The sequence below is a fragment of the Lissotriton vulgaris genome, chromosome 2_1 (assembly GCF_964263255.1).
Source record: "Lissotriton vulgaris chromosome 2_1, aLisVul1.2, whole genome shotgun sequence".
Classification (NCBI taxonomy): Eukaryota; Metazoa; Chordata; class Amphibia; order Caudata; family Salamandridae; genus Lissotriton; species Lissotriton vulgaris.
Genome location: NC_141687.1, coordinates 1,841,449,077 through 1,841,462,576, shown reverse-complemented (window position 1 = coordinate 1,841,462,576; position 13,500 = coordinate 1,841,449,077).

Below are 13,500 nucleotides of genomic sequence, written 5' to 3'. Positions count from 1 at the left end.
ATACCTACGTTGGGCGAAACCGGCCTCTTAAAGAGGGCGGGGGAATTGCCATCATTTTCAGGAGAGAATTCTCCTGTAAATGGGATGACCTTGAATTCCCTAATTGCGAAGCTGGTCTTTTTAAGCTATCACTTACCCCACACTTCACTCTTACCGGCACGCTGATTTATGGCCCCCCCTGGCGCAGCGAACAACTGGGCTTCCTCCCTCCCGGATCTTGTTGCCCCACTCCTGGCACAATCCAATAATTTTATGGTTATTGGAGATCTCAACATCCATTTTAACTCTGCTTTGTGTGCCATTTCCTCACGTTTGTTACAGGATCTGGCAGCTTTAGATCTCCATCTCCACAATTCTGACCCCACTCATAAGGCTGGCAACCTTTTGGACCCTATTATCTCTAACCTTTCGACCATCTCATATCAATCTTCACTGCAGGTCCCCTGGTCGGACCATTTTATTGTAAATTTTTCTATTGAAATGGCTTCCCCTAACTCGTCCATGCCCACCTACTCCCATAAAGACAGCAGGAATTGGAAACGTCTTGATACAGATAAACTTAATCTGTATCTTATTAACTCCATGCCTCCACTGTCCACTCACCTGTCTACCAAGGAGCTACCTTCTGTCAATCACTGGTTGACTAATGCTTTAGATTCCTGTCTCCCAAAGCAAAAGAATAAACTACATATTCTTCATCCACCTGCTCCCTGGTTCACTGACGCTCTCCGCCTAGAAAAATCTAAATGCAAAAAATTGGAACGCATTTGGCGTTCCAATTATGATGCTGCTTTGAAAGCGGAATATAAGGCCGCTCTTAAAATCTGCCACGCGTCATGTGATAGCGCCAGAGCTTCCTTTACGAACACTACGCTCCTTGCGGCACAGAATAGACCTAAGGCCTTGTTCAAAATAGTGAAGGAGCTGTCAGGTGCATCTACTGTACCCAAGGCCCCTATTCTTGATACCCCCCAGTGTGAAGCTCTGGCCAATTTCTTTGTTGAAAAGATCGAGAAGATCTATGACTCCTTCAATTCCTCTCCGGCTGTACCCACTCAAGTTGTTTTACCTGCATGTTCTCCCCCACTTGTTACCTCTGTCTGTCGCACTTCCTCGCTTCCCCAACTTCTTGCTTGGGATCCCATTTCCCCTTTGCTTCTACAAAAGTATTTACAGGACATAAAATCTGGATCTCCGCTTGACCCCATGCCCCCTCAAATTCTGAGCTCTCTGGACCCTACTCTACTCCTTATTATTTTGGAGGTCTTGAATGCCTCCCTTTCTGAAGCTATCGTACCCAACGAATGGAAGCACGCTATGGTGGTCCCATTATTAAAGAAAGCCAATTTAGACCCTAACAACCCATCTAATTTTCGCCCTATTTCGCTACTCTCATGCTTCTCTAAAATTCTGGAGAAACATGTTAACTCTCTGCTTAATTCTCACGTGGAAACCTCTAACTTTCTTCATGGTTCTCAATCCGGGTTCAGGGCTGGCTTCTCGACTGAAACCACTCTCCTTGGTGTGTCAGAATCCATCAGGCAAAAAGTGGACAACGGGGAGACCGTGGCACTCATTTTGCTTGATTTGAGTGCCGCATTTGACACCGTCTCCCATTCCATCCTGTTGTCCTCCCTGAGAGAGGTGGGTGTCGATGGTGCTGCCCTGGCCTGGATCGCTAACTTTCTATCCAATCGCACGTTTCAAGTCTTTTCCTCTACTTCTGTTTCCTCTTCTTTTCCCTCTAATCACGGTGTTCCACAAGGTTCTATTCTCAGTCCTCTTTTCTTTAATTTATATGTGAGACCTCTTGCTTTTCTGGCGGAACAGGCAGGTCTCTCCATCTATTCTTACGCCGATGACACTCAAGTCATCTACTCTCTCTCCACCAACAAGCACCTCCCTTTCTCCTCTCTTCAAGCTGGACTAAAACAGATCTCGCCATGGATGTTGGAGCACAAATTAAAATTAAACAGGGAGAAAACACAATTGCTTCTGTTTGGCTCAGACATCTCGCTCTGGGGCCCACAACATTGGCCGCCGGAGATGGGCCCTCTTCCCACTCCAACTCCTTGTGCCCGGAACCTAGGGGTCCTCCTGGACAACCAACTGTCTTTCAGGCAGCACGTCGTGAAAGTCTCTGCCACCTGTACCACCATCATCAGGTGGCTTAGGAAAATCTCGTGGATGCTGCCTGCTGACACTTTGAAATCTGTAGTCCAGGCTCTTGTCATCTCACGCCTGGACTATGGTAACATCTTACTTTTGGGCGCCTGTAAGGAGGTCATTAAGAAGTACCAGGTAGTACAAAATATGGCTGTTCGCCTTATTTGTAAACTACCCGCCAGATCCTCAGCCTCTTCCCACATGCGTAATCTACATTGGCTGCGGATCGAGAGCAGGGTCAAATTTAAGGCATTATGTTTCATGCATAAAATCATGACCGGTAAAGCTCCCCCTTACTTATCTATTCTGGTGCAGCAATATCTCCCTCCGCGCACACTTAGGTCTTCCACCCAGAATAAGTTCAGGATCCCACGCATTAAGAGAGCAAAAATGGGAGGTCGCTCATTCTCTCTGCTGGCTCCCTCTCTTTGGAACTCTTTACCCCTCCCTCTGTGTTCTGAAATGTGCTTCCTTACTTTCCGTAAGGGAATCAAGACCTGGCTTTTTAATATGTAAGTTTGCTGACTTGACTCCCTCCTCATTTGGCATACTGTCTTTTTTTACTCCCAGCGCCGGGAAACCCATGGGTAGCTGAGCGCTTAAGAAATGTAATAATAAATAAATAAATAAATGTATGTTGTTGTAGTTGTCGTGTTGAATTTGGGAAGTTGCATCCATCCAACCATTCCTCTTTTTAGCGGGACTCCTCCATTCCATCTGACGCTCAGTCCATCAATGTTGGTGAACAGAAGACACCCTATCCACTGCCTGCCTGGCAAAAAAAGGTAGTGAGCGAAATCTCCCAGGGATTGTGAAAATCACTGAAAAATCAGAACAATCCCAAGCCATCCAGCCCCTCCATGATGTTTAAATTCAAGACACCCCACAGAAAGACTCAGCCCACCCACCACTGAGTACCCCTGGGCAAAAGGCCCCAAAACAGCCCAAAAATCGAAAATCCCAAAACTGTAGTTGCAGCAACTGTAATGCCCCAAACAAACTTACTTGTGAAATTTCTAATCCAAAAGTGATCCAAAGAAAGTCAAAAAGGCCTCAAATCCAAATATCCAGCAGCATCCACAAAAAGTAATCCTTCCAGCTCCAGATCCAAACGAAAAGTGACCAGGAGATGGACAAAGCACTGGGAGGAGCCTGCTGGACAGGAACAGGAAATTGAAGACTATGGGGCACTTCCTTCCTCCCCCCCTCCCCAAAATGGACTCCTCGCAAAAAAAAGTGCAGGCAAATGTCAACCTGAGGAGTTATTCAGATAAAATCATCATTTCCAGAAGGTTTATGCTGCTTGCTGGTGGATTTCTTGTGCAGAATTGCAAATTTTGTATTTTCGCGAGTGCGAGATTGTTGCTGCTCGCTGCATCTACAAGGTCGCAATTGCGAAGTGCCTCGATACGTGATCACGGCGTACTCGCGTTGACAAACTCTCGCTGTGCAAATTGGCAAACCGCGATGACATAATCGCGCTCGCCAATTTCCCGCAGGATTTGCAAGGCACGCCGGCGCCGCTTAAACCTCAGAGTTTCATACCTGGAGCAGGAGGTCCATATCTATAAGAATTTGGTGGAGGGCCTCCGCTTCGAACATGCCACCCTCCGCATGGAGCATGATGCCCTGGCTGCTAAAGTCAACAGCACCCTGCCTTAGTGTGCATTGCCCCTTTTTTAGAGACTTTTGGGGGGTGGGAATTGGGAGTTGGGTTTTTGGGGGACTTTTGAAGGACAATCGTTGGGGTTAGGGAGGGTCTTGCGGGAGATTATTTTGTTAGGGCTATAAAAATATACTTTTTGAAACTTTATTCTGACCATACCTGTTTTTTACTGCTTTTGAGTCTGGTGGGTGGGGGTTTAACAGTAAGTTTGTTTTCCTGAATAGTCCTAGGACTTTAGTAGTACTACCGTCAATCTCTTGTCTCTCCTAATACTCCATTATACAACCTCCAACCAAACGCTTATCTTACCTGTAATTTGTGTTTGAAAGTAGGGCTAGGCCCAGGGCTGGCTCCGCGGGAAACAGCGAATAAGGTTGGAAATCCAGGGCGGATGAAACGTCCTCCTCATTGCAGTGGTACTAGTGGTGTGACACAGTGGAAGTTGCATGCCTATGGAAAAAAAGAAAATGAAACCTGGTTTGTCCTTACTGTAGCATTACAACGGTACGATAGAGAATATAGCAGGTGACAGTACACTAGACTACAACAGTGCCACAATGTAGCCTAACAAATGGTAAAGTATTTATAGTATAACTTGTACTTGCGTAGGATTTCTTTGATATTGGCTAATACTACAAGAAATAGTACTGAAGCTGAGTAAGTCTAGAATATATCCTCGGATTCCTTCACCAGCCTGTTGCTATGACTTTATCCTCCCCAGCAAGTGTGTGGAAATATTGATGTCAGTTAGTCACACATCAAGCAAAACCACACAACCCGGGGGAAGAGGGTTAGGGTTTGTAAAATGGATAGGAATGGGGGTTTCTTTTTGGGTAGGTTTTGTTGAGAGAAAAAAAAAAAAGCACAGCATGGACAAACAATAATTGAACATAAAGAAATTTTTAGTTACAAAGCTAACCATAAATCTTTTACGTGACATAAAGGAAGTGCATGCACTACTGAATGCATTGTTACAGAAAAGTAAGTAGTACTTTCGACAACCGTGAATGCCAGAATGCGACAGTACAGGGCTACATTAAATTAGGTTAAAAAAATAGCCGAAGTAAAACATATAGAATGGCTGTAGGGATCAATTTAGAAGCAGAGAGAGATCCAAGAAATGCAGTCACACACACTCATTGAATAAAATAATGGATACTGTATCTGTATTGTTGTAGTTGTCCTGTTGAATTTGGTAAGTAAGTTGCATGCAGCAAACAATTCCTCTTATTAGCGGCACTCCTCCATTCCAGCTGACGCTTCGTCCATCAATGTTGGTGACCAGAAGACACCCTGTACACTGCCTGCCTGGCGGATGCTGAATTGAGGCTCGCTAATGTGAAGCCTGACTCCATCCTTTTTTCCCCATTGCAGACTGAAACCCGGCCTGTAATTATTGAACGAAAAACAGCACTTATAAATAAATATAAGGTATGTACGCTGTGTAGTGCAAAAAGTCACACTTTGATTTTCCTAATAGACAGTACAACATTTTTGAAAGAGCGTACTCTGTCTGAGTCAACTTTTCAAGGATAAATAAGTATGGGCGAATTAATTTAGCGGATCTTTCCCCTCAAGCTAGGTGTACTGTAAACTGTGTTTTAGAGCAAAATTAGACCTTACCAGCAGTGCTTCCACCCAGACCCTTACTAAAGCCAGTTGCAAAAATGTAGAAGACCCCCAATCAGATCTCAAAAAACGAGGCCTAGCAGAAAACTGGTGACAAAACGTACTTCGAAAGTAAAAGTAGGCCAAAATACCCCCTTACCCACCGTGGATTGTATTCAAACCACTTGCAAGCAAGCAAAAGTATCCATAGCCAGCATCGCTCCAAGACTCGAAAACCCCCCCACCCAAACACATGCAATAGAAATACTGCTAACCCTAACGAGCCCTAAGTTAAGAATAGTGGCAGAGGCTTTGTTTAACTATGCCAAATCCCCCCTTTCCTACCATGGATTTTCTTCAAATGACTTGCAACCAAAATTACACATTCTCACGAGTGCTCTAAGACCCCAGAACTCAGTTGCAAAAATCTAGAACACCCCAAAACACATGCAATCCTGCTGCTAGGGCTAACCCTAATGAACCCTAAGTTACAAAAAGTGCCAAAAGGCTTTTCCTTATGGATTTTGTCCCAATCACTTCTATCCGGTATTAGACCTTCCCAGGAATGCCCCAAGACCCGCCAACCCACCCGCCAAAAAGCTCAACACCCCCAAACAGCCCAAAAGCAAAATCTCATACTTACAATATTTCTCGGCCTTCTGTCCAAACGCGCTGTGTAGCTAGGCCATAACTCCAGTTTACCACCACGGATTTCCTGAAAAGCAAATTCAATCAAGATTACAGTGTCCCAGCAGTGCTCCCAGACGCCGAAACCCACCCACAAACAGCCAGAACCCCACCAAAGAGCTCCTCTAAGGCAAGCAAGTCAGCAAAAACCCCAAAAAATTTCCACCTCGGATTTGGTCCAAACCACTTTTATCCGGTATTAGAGCTTCCCAGCAATGGCCCAGAGCCGTCAACCCAGGAGAAAACGAGTAGAAGACCCCCAAACAGCCAAAGAGCAAAAGTACAAAAATGGGGACTTAGTCATTTTTTTGTCAATTTCCCAAATCACTCTGTGCGCGCTCTGCAGCTAGGCCCTAACTCGCCTCTGCCACCAAGGATTTGCTTCAAACCTCTTGCAAAGTAAAGTATCCATAGCCAGCAGTGCTCCCAGACCCCGAAACCCACCCACAAACACCAGGAAGCCCCCCAAACAGGCCCCCGAAAACGCTACATTGAGTAAAATGTCAGAAATAGCAACAAGAAAATCAGCGTGGATTTTGTCCAAACCACTTCTATCCGGTATTAGACCTTCCCAGGAATGCCCCAAGATCCGCCAACCCACCCGCCAAAAAGCACAACAACCCCAAACAGCCCAAAAGCAAAATCTCATACTTACAAAATTTCTCGGCCTTCGGTCCAAACGCGCTGTGTAGCTAGGCCATAACTCCAGTTTACCACCACGGATTTCCTGAAAAGCAAATGCAATCAAGATTAGAGTGTCCCAGCAGTGCTCCCAGACACCGAAACCCACCCACAAACACCAGGAAGCCCCCCAAACAGGCCCCCGAAAACGCTACATTGAGCAAAATGTCAGAAATACCAAAAAAAAAAATCAGCGTGGATTTTGTCCCAACCACTTCTATCCGGTATTAGACCTTCCTAGGAATGCCCCAAGACCCACCAACCCACCCGCCAAAAAGCACAACACCCGCAAACAGCCCAAAAGCAAAATCTCATACTTACAATATTTCTCGGCCTTCGGTCCAAACGCGCTGTGTAGATAGGCCATAGCTCCAGTTTACCACCACGGATTTCCTGAAAAGCAAATGCAATCAAGATTAGAGTGTCCCAGCAGTGCTCCCAGACCCCGAAACCCACCCACAAACAGCCGGAACCCCCCCAAAGAGCTCCTCAAAGGCAAGCAAGTCAGCAAAAACACCAAAAACATTCCGCCTCGGATTTGGTCCAAACCACTTTTATCCGGTATTAGAGCTTCCCAGCAATGGCCCCAGAGCCGTCAACTCACCCGCAAAGAAGTAGAACACCCCCACAAGTGCTGAGTCTTTCTTCATTGGGCATAATCCAGCCCTCTGCTTTGATGGAAATAGGAGTCTGGAGGAGGAGGATAGAGGAGCATGTTCTTCTGAACTTGTGAACCTGAGGAATGCAGACTGCGGCACCTTCAAATCAATAAGCAAATAAGTGAAGACAGTTCTGCTGATGGGCTTGTTTTTGTGATTAGTTGATTAAAGTTTGAATTATATTAACTGTGCACAACAAAGAAAGACAGACACACAGGAATGAAAGTGAATAAGGACGAAAAAGAAAGTTATTGATTCATTTCTCATTTTCAGGGCTCGGTGTTAAGGTCCAGGAATAAGAATAAGGCTTCGTCTTCATACTCTGCGAATTCAGGCAGGGTGAGCTCAGTGTCACCTGACAGAGTAGAAATTCCCTCATCTACGTTGCCTTCCACCTTGTCTTCATCCGGCGTGCTTTCTCATACTTTGTAATCTGGTGGTATGAGGTGCTGATTCATCTTGATCATTGTTAACCTCTCCACATTTTTGGGCGAGAGGCGGCTCCGTGTGGGAGTAACAATGGCACCAGCAGCACTGAAAACACGTTCAGAAGACACGCTTGCGAGTGGGCAAGACAAGTAGTTTAAAGCCAGGTTGGAGAGCTGTGGCCACAATTCTTTTTTCCCATGCCAATACGCCAATGGGTCAGCATTAACATAGACCTCTGTTGAGTCATTCAGATAGTCCTTCACCATCGACTCAAGGTCCTCATCCAAGGTTCCTCCACTTTGCTTAGCTGTTGCTGTGCCTGTGACCTTTTGAGAACCAAACCCAAGCCGAGCCAGCCAATCCTCTTCAGCCTCCAATGTTTCTGTTGTGTCTGGTGCAGATGATCCGGTTGCCGGTGTCTTTAACGGCTGGGAGGTCACTTGTGCCACAGCCATAGGTGCAGAAGTGGATTGTTTTGACTGGGGATGGCCTGCTGATGCTGATGTACTGCCTTTTCCTTCAATTTTCTGCCGTTCTCTTTCAAACCTCTTGGCTGACAAGGCTAGCCAACGTTTGTACTTTGGAACATGTTCATCATCAAAAGGAAAGAATGCTTGGCCTGCCAGCGCCTTTTTGTAGCGTGGATCCAGAATAGTAGCACAAATGTAATGCTGTTCTGAGTGGATCATTTTAAGACGTTCATCACCACGTAGGCGCTCTAATAATTTCTCCGCCAAAACAAAAGGGTCTTTGTTTTTTTCATCTTTTTGAAACACAGAACACACCTCCTTCAGTTGGTGCTCCAGCATGTACAACAATGGGATAGCTTTTCCCCAATTACAGTCCTCCTTGCTGACTGCACGCGTGAAGACCTCAAAAGGACGAAGCATGCTTGTCAGGCTTTTAACTATGTGCCATTGCTCCGCACCCATCCTCAGGTCCTTCTGAGCTGTACCCTGTGTTAAGAAATATTGATCGAGTACCGTATACTGCTCATACAGACGCTCAAGCATGTAGAAGGTTGAGTTCCAACGTGTTACCACATCCTGGATGAGTGCTTTCAATGGCATTCGACGGTCATGTAGCAGGCTCCTCAGATGCTTCCGGGCCTTAAAAGAATGGCTGAAATGGTTGCACATTTTTCGGCAGGTCTCCACTACCTCGTACGCTGGACTCTCTTTATCACTCAAGAATTTTTTGACAACTAGGTTTATACAGTGCGCCAAACACGGCACTCTGAAATAGTGACCCAGCTCCATGGCCTTAACTACATTGGCGCCATTATCCGTGGAAACATAACCAATCTGGCGTTCTTTTGGGGACAGCCAGTCAAGGACCTTTGTGTTAAACTCATCCAAAATGTTTTGTGCTGTGTGACGTTTCTCCAAAATAAACATGGCTAGTGTTGCATGTTTCCGAGCAGCTTTGAAAACTTGGTCCGGGTCAACACCTGCGTTTAGCTTTGCTTTAACCCCTGAAAAAGACACCCAGTGTGCAGTGATGCACATGTAATCAGCGCCTGCGCCACTGGTCCACATGTCTGTTGTCAGATGTATAGTGTGAACAGCACTCTTCTGCAAAGCTGCCCCAATCACCTCCAGCACATCTTCATGTAGTGCTGGAACCGCAACTCTGGCAAAATAGAACCGGCTAGGAACCTTCCATTTAGGGCAGAGCGCTGCCACTAATTCTAGAAAACCAACCCCTTCTACAAAAGAAAAAGGGAGAAGGTCCATAGCTAGCATTTTAGCCAGCTTAGTGTTATACAGACGCGTCAGTGGGTAATTGCGTTCATATTGCGCTTCTGTAAACAACATCTTTTTAATGTTGCCCTGTACCAAGCATTTACGGGATGATGATGATATCTTCGACCCAGTTACGCTCGCTGATGAACTTTTGCGCATTGGTGTCTCACTCTCTCCCACACTCTTAGTGTGGCTCACATGGGGTGTGCTGCTGACAGGGGTACTGGGTGTAAGTGAAGTGTTTGACACGTCTTCTTCCTCCTCGTCATCATCAGATGAAACAGCATTACGTGCAATTCGGGCTTCCTTGATCGCCTGTAGGTGCGCAAACCATTGGACAGCGTGCTTTCTTTCAAGATGACCTCTCTGGCCTCCGGTACCATAGTTGGAACCAAACTTACCACGACTAACTGCAAACTTACAAATGCTACAAATGGCGAGGTTTTCCTTTTTTGTGGAAACACTAAAGAAGTCCCAAACTGCGGACTTGAAATGTCTTTGGGGGCCGGAGGAGGCGGCGATACTGGTGGTGGTGGTCCTGCTGCTAATGCCAGATGAAGTGGAGGATGTGGATTGCCGAACTTCAGTAGTTTTTGCACTTTCACCACCACTAATTGAGGTCGAGGTGGATGGAGGTCCCTTCTGGCGACTAAGAAATATGGAAGCGGTAGGTGTTGGTGTACTAGTTAACCCCAATGATTGTGGTGTTTCTTCCATTGCCTCCTCGTCGACAACATCATCACGCGCAGCAGCTTCTCGGGCTAGGGTCAATATGTCTTTTTGCTGCATGCCCGCTGGGGCTGCAGTGACCTTTATGATGACTGGCTCGTCGTCGTGGGAGGCTTCATCAGCAGCAGTATCCGTCACTTCTTGTTGAGCCTCATCACACTCCATAGCTATGAGTTTTTCGACGACCTTCCTTTTACGCTTAGGTACCTTTGTCAGATCATGGTGTGCCTCACTCTCAGACCGCAGTGGTGGTTCCCAAATTTGATCCATATCATCAGAAGGAGGTGGGCTTGAAGAAGATGTAGACACCCCCCTTGATCTTTTCCTTGCTAGGGATGTGGAAGACAATGAATGATCATCAGGAGGAGTGGCTTCCTCAAATGATACCTCGGTTTGATTGTCGATTTCCTGATGTGCCCCTACTTCGGGAGGAACAACTATTGTGGGCACTTGTGACCCTCCATGCACCTCTGCTTGCGCATCTCCTTGCGCTGCCTCTCCTTCCACAGGTACTTGGGCTTGTACTTGCACATGTGGTTGTTGTTGCGGCTGTGGTTGTTCAACACTTGTCAGATGAGTTACAACAACCTGTGTTGATTCAGGGACATTGCTGCTACTTTCTTGCGATGAGCCAACATCACTGGTCGATGGTGATTGAAGAAGTACACTGACTGCCTGTGCAGCACTCAAGGGCTTTGACTTAAGTTGGCGTGGTGGTGGAGGCACTGAGCCCAATGGAGCGGGGGTGCTGCTCCCAGCTTGGTCCCCAGCAGATCCCGCTGCTGCTGCAGGCGTACTTTTTTTTTTTACTCCCAAAAAACGCGGCGGTCGGCACACCAGCCTCCTTGGTAACTTGCTTCTTCTGCTCCTTACTGGCAACTTTCTTGCTAGAGGAGCTACGGAGAAATTTTTTTGGGGCCATCTTCTTCAGAGCAGGTCAGAACAGCAGGCCGCAGTTGCACGAGTTGCAGAGTTGTCTGTGGCCAGACGTGACGTCGCGTGACATTATGCTGCACACACACACCGCTGCAGGACTTCTTCCTGGCACTGGTGGTTCTCTTGAGTCTTGTGCACCTAAAAGCAATGGAAGACAGAGGAACATCAGTTCAGTTATACACCCCAAAAAAATCGGAAAAAACTAGAAAAATCAGCACAATCCCATGCCCTCCATGATGTTGAAATTCAAGACACCCCACAGAAAGACTAGGCACATGCACCACTCACTACCCCCTGGTGAAAAGGCCACAACAGGCAAAAAAAACGAAAATTACAGAAAAATCAGCACAATCCCAAGCCATCCAGCCCCTCCATGATGTTTAAATTCAAGACAACCCACAGAAAGACTAGGCCCATGCACCACTCACTACCCCTGGGCATAATGGATGAAAGCTAGGCAAAATGGGTGCAGGCCTGAGAACACTGCCTGCATTCAAAATGGCCCCCTCCCTCCCAGCACATGGCCAGGGCCTGTAGCAGCACTCAAAATGGCCCCCAACCACATGGCCTGTCCACAACAGGCCAAAAAAACGAAAATCACAGAAAAATCAGCACAATCCCAAGCCATCCAGCCCCTCCATGATGTTTAAATTCAAGACAACCCACAGAAAGACTAGGCACATGCACCACTCACTACCCCTGGTGAAAAGGCCACAACAGGCCAAAAAAAACGAAAATCACAGAAAAATCTGCACAATCCCAAGCCATCCAGCCCCTCCATGATGTTTAAATTCAAGACAACCCACAAAAAGACTAGGCCCATGCACCACTCACTACCCCTGGGCATAATGGATGAAAGCTAGGCAAAATGGGTGCAGGCCTGAGAACACTGCCTGAATTCAAAATGGCCCCCTCCCTCACAGCACATGGCCAGGGCCTGTAGCAGCACTCAAAATGGCCCCCAACCACATGGCCTGTCCATAACAGGCCAAAAAAACGAAAATCACAGAAAAATCAACACAATCCCAAGCCATCTAGCCCCTCCATGATGTTTAAATTCAAGACAACCCACAGAAAGACTAGGCCCATGCACCACTCACTACCCCTGGGCATAATGGATGAACCCTAGGCAAAATGGGTGCAGGCCTGAGAACACTGCCTGCATTCAAAATGGCCCCCTCCCTCACAGCACATGGCCAGGGCCTGTAGCAGCACTCAAAATGGCCCCCAACCACATGGCCTGTCCACAACAGGCCAAAAAAACGAAAATCACAGAAAAATCAGCACAATCCCAAGCCATCCAGCCCCTCCATGATGTTTAAATTCAAGACAACCCACAGAAAGACTAGGCACATGCACCACTCACTACCCCTGGGCATAATGGATGAAAGCTAGGCAAAATGGGTGCAGGCCTGAGAACACTGCCTGCATTCAAAATGGCCCCCTCCCTCACAGCACATGGCCAGGGCCTGTAGCAGCACTCAAAATGGCCCCCAACCACATGGCCTGTCCACAACAGGCTAAAAAAACGAAAATCACAGAAAAATCAGCACAATCCCAAGCCATCCAGCCCCTCCATGATGTTTAAATTCAAGACAACCCACAGAAAGAGTAGGCACATGCACCACTCACTACCCCTGGTGAAAAGGCCACAACAGGCCAAAAAAACGAAAATCACAGAAAAATCAGCACAATCCCAGGCCATCCAGCCCCTCCATGATGTTTAAATTCAAGACAACCCCCAGAAAGACTAGGCCCATGCACCACTCACTACCCCTGGGCATAATGGATGAAAGCTAGGCAAAATGGGTGCAGGCCTGAGAACACTGCCTGCATTCAAAATGGCCCCCTCCCTCACAGCACATGGCCAGGGCCTGTAGCAGCACTCAAAATGGCCCCCAACCACATGGTCTGTCCACAAAAGGCCAAAAAAACGAAAATCACAGAAAAATCAGCACAATCCCCAGCCATCCAGCCCCTCCATGATGTTTAAATTCAAGACAACCCACAGAAAGACTAGGCCCATGCACCACTCACTACCCCTGGGCTTTATGGATGAAAGCTAGGCAAAATGGGTGCAGGCCTGAGAACACTGCCTGCATTCAAAATGGCCCCCTCCCTCACAGCACATGGCCAGGGCCTGTAGCAGCACTCAAAATGGCCCCCAACCACATGGCCTGTCCACAACAGGCCA